Genomic DNA, 4,306 nt, shown 5'->3' with positions numbered 1-4,306 from the left:
AGGATTTACATGGGTTTATTTTATAACCTGCAACTTTGCTAAAATTGCTAATTGTTTCCAGTAATTTTTAGATGATTTTTTAGGGTTTTCTAGGTATATCATCATATCATCTGCAAAAAAAGTAAGGGTTTTGCTTCTTCATTCCCAATTCCAATTCATTCAATTTCTTTTTCTTTTATTGTTAAAGTTAACATTTCTAATACAATATTGAATAGTAGTAGTGATAATGGGTATGCCTATCAATTGGGGAATGATATCACCCCTGATCTTATTGGTAATGCTTCTACCTTATCCCCATTGCATATAATGCTTGTTGATGGTTTCAAACAGAAATTGCTTATCATTTCCATTTATTCCTACCCTTTCTAGTGTTTTTAGCAGGAATGGCTGCTGTATTTTTTCAAAAGCTTTTTCAGCATCTTTTGAGATAATCATATGATTTGTTAGGTTTGTTATTGATATAGTCAATTATGCTGACAGTTTTTCTAATATTGAACCAAGGCTGCATTCCTGGAATAAATACTTCTTGGTCATAGTGTATTTTCCTAGTGATAACTTTCTGTAATCACTTTGCTAATATTGTATTTAAAATTTTTGCATCCATATTGATTAGGGAGATTGGTCTATAATTTTCATTCTCTGTTTTGACTCTTCCTGGTTTAAGTATCCACATTATATTGGTGTCAGAGAAGGAATTAGGCAGAGTTCGGGTCTTCATCTATTTTTTCAAATAGTTTATGTAGAATTGGAACCAATTGTTCCTTGAATGTTTGATAGAATTCATTTGTAAATCCATCTGGCCCTGGGGATTTTTTCTTAGGAAATTCACTGATAGCTTTTTTTCTGAGATAGGGTTTTTAGGTATTTAATTTCCTCTTCTTCTAAGCTGGGCAGTTCATATTCTTTTTTTAAGAAAGAGTTTATTTATTTTGAGTTTTACAATTTTTACCCCATTCTTGCTTCCCCCCCCTCCACAGAAGACATTCTGTTAGTGCTTGCATTGGTTCCATGTTATACATTGATCTCAGTTGAATGTGATGAGAGAGAAATCATATCCTTAAGGAAGAAATATAAAATATGAGATAGTAAAATTACTTAATAATATGACGTTTTCCCCCTAATTTGATGGTAATAGTCTTTGGTCTTTGCTCAAAGTCCATAATTCTTTCTCTGGATACAGATGGTATTCTCCATTGCAGATGATTCAAAATTGTCCCTGGTTGTTGCCCTGCAGGGATGAGCAGGTCCATCAAGGTTGATCATCACCCCCATGTTGTTGTTAGGGTATAAAATGTTTTTCTAGTTCTGCTCATCTAGCTCAGCATCAGTTTGTGCAAATCCTTCCAGGCTTCCCTGAATTCTGGACAATTTATATTTTTTTGTAAATATTCATCCATTTCACTTAGATTATCGAATTTATTGGCATACAGTTGGGCATAATAGTTCTGAAGTATTACTTTAATTTCTTCCTCATTGGTGGTAAATTCACCTTTTTCATTTTTGATACTAGTAATTTGGTTTTCTTCTTTCTTTTTTCTATTTTATTGGTATTTTCATAAAACCAACTCTTGGTTTGATTTATTGGTTCAATAGTTTTCTTGATTTTGATTTTATTAATTTCACTTTTAATTTTCAGAATTTCTAATTTGGTATTTAATTGGAGTTTTAAAATTTGTTCTTTTTCTAGCTTTTTTAGTTGCATACCCAATTCATTGATCTCCTCTTTCTGTATTTTATTCATGTAAGCATCTTGAGATGTAAATTTCTCCTCAATCTAACAGGGATCTCAGACACCATCTAGTCCAACCCTCGGATTTTACAGGTGATAAACTAGAGGCTCTAAGAGATTTGACTGTTTCCCACAAGTTTTGGTATGTTTTCTTATTATTGTCATTGACTCAGATGAAATTATTATTTTAGTGAAGGATATTTAAATGTAAAGAAGAGAACAGAAGGAAAATCATTAGGAAACAGATGAGTTCATTTAGAAAATGTTGACTTTATTATATACTTAAAAAGAAAAGCAAGCTATACTATCAGATTCATGATTTCATGTACAATAATTTTTCTGTTCTACTTTGTATGTGGAAATATTTGCCTTATGTGGTGTTAATGTCAGAATAAAAACATTTTTAAAAGAATTATACTGTCATTGCTAAAGCACTACATGACCCCATTTTTGCATAGCACAAGTGAAAGAAACACAGAACCAGGAAGGCAAGAACAATAGAACTGGTCTAAAACCTACAAAACCAGTTCAAGACTGATGGTCAAATGTGAACAAACATTTAAAGAAATGATCGTCTCCCTGACACCTGCACTAGAATTGGCTTATGCAGGTCCTAGCAAGTCAAATTGGTTTGCAAACAGCTGCCAGCCTAGAGGGTTTGGGAGTGGTTCTTTACCAAGAGAAAAGTGTTCATCAGAACCCAGTTGCATTTGCTTTAAACAACTCAGGTCCAGTGAGACTCCATACCCATACACAAACTGAGCTTTTTGCTTGGAAATGACCTTTCAAGTTCCCTAAAAAGTTCAATGGTAAAAATTTACAAGAGTGGACTAACAAAACATATTGACATTTTTGACCTGTTCCAAGTTTGGATGGTGTTTGTCATTGATATTCAGTAGTACTAACCAACTAAGAATTCAGCATAGACCACCAGCTATGAAAGACTAGTGTGGATATATATGCTGTCTTCTAGAGGGCCATGTGAGAGCAATGCCATAAGAGATTCTGAAAGGAATGAAAATTATAGGTAACATTCAGGCTTCTAGAACTTAAGCATCCTTCTAGTGATGTTCTTGTAGAATGGGGAAGTGAATCAATGCAACATATGTGAACTTTGTTTTACTGAACCAGCTTTCCCTTTCTCAATTATCTGTGGATAAAAGTGAGAGCAGATGGCAGATAAAGGATTTTCATGATTTTTACAAGCCATGAAGCAAAGAAGTAATGCAAAGATACTCAAATTCCTTGCAGAAAACAGCACCTTTCTATAGAGATAATGGCCTAAATTCTATGCCACAGAATGCTGTATTGAACAATAACTGTTACCGAGAATGATACCAGGAAGGTATACAGGACATATTGCCCTTTGACAGGGAAAGCACTACATAATGACTTTGGAGAGTAGACCAGGAAAAAAACTCTGGAGCTTTCAAGGAAACACTTTAACTGAACCCAGGTTGGTAATCAATACCACCAAGAAGTGTGAGACATGCCCAATGTGTACAAATGGATATTAATTAATGCTATATATTTGAAGAACATAAGCACTCAAAATACTTGGAACTTATTTGCATAAACTTTCTATCTCTGGAAGGAGATAGCAAAAATAAAATTGTTTCTTAATAGTGACTGATCATGTCACCAGGAATGCACAGGCAAAACCAACCTGGAACCAGACCAAAGCAAATACTTTATTTTTTTATATTTTTTCCAATTATAGTATTCAGCATTCATCCTTTTATAAAGCTTTTGAGTTCCAAATTTTTCTACCACCTTCTCTTCCCTCCCACTTCCCCTTGGCAGTGAGCAACCGATACAATCATGTTTAACATATTTCCACATTAATCATATTGTAAAAGACAAATTAGAACTAAGGAGAGGAAAATCCACGGAGAAATAAAGAAAAAAGATAAAAGAAGCAAATGCTTTAAAAACAAGCTTCCTCAAGGAAATGCTAGCATTGGCAGGTATCAAGAAGGCTAGAACCTAACCTTACTATCCTCAAGGAGACCCTCATTCTGGAAGACAAAAGCTATTTTCTGCTGTGATTTGGGGTACAGATTGTTTCATTCCTTGGATCACTTGGTGCCTGGCACATGGTACTTGTTTATTGATAGATTATTTAAAACTCAATCCCTGGGGCGGCTAGGTGGCATAGTGGATAAAGCACTGGCCTTGGAGTCAGGAGTACCTGGGTTCAAATCCGGTCTCAGACACTTAATAATTACCTAGCTGTGTGGCCTTGGGCAAGCCACTTAACCCCATTTGCCTTGCAAAACCCTAAAAAAAAAAAAAACTCAATCCCTTCCCTGGAGGTGGGGGAGACTGGGAAACATTGTCTGGTATTATTATATATTAATAAATGATGATTGATAAGGAGTAAGGAGGAAAGAAAGGAGTGAGGACCATGAGATTAAAGATTGCTGGACTTAACAGGGGATCTCAGACACCATCTAGTCCAACCCTCGGATTTTATGGATGATAAACTAGAGGCTCTAAGAGATTGGGTAACTTGCCCAAAGTCATGCTGGAAGTAGCAGTTTTGAGATTTGAACCCAGGCCCTATGAAAGCAAATT

The sequence above is a fragment of the Macrotis lagotis genome, chromosome 1 (genome assembly GCF_037893015.1).
Source record: "Macrotis lagotis isolate mMagLag1 chromosome 1, bilby.v1.9.chrom.fasta, whole genome shotgun sequence".
Classification (NCBI taxonomy): Eukaryota; Metazoa; Chordata; class Mammalia; order Peramelemorphia; family Peramelidae; genus Macrotis; species Macrotis lagotis.
This window is presented reverse-complemented; position numbering follows the sequence as displayed.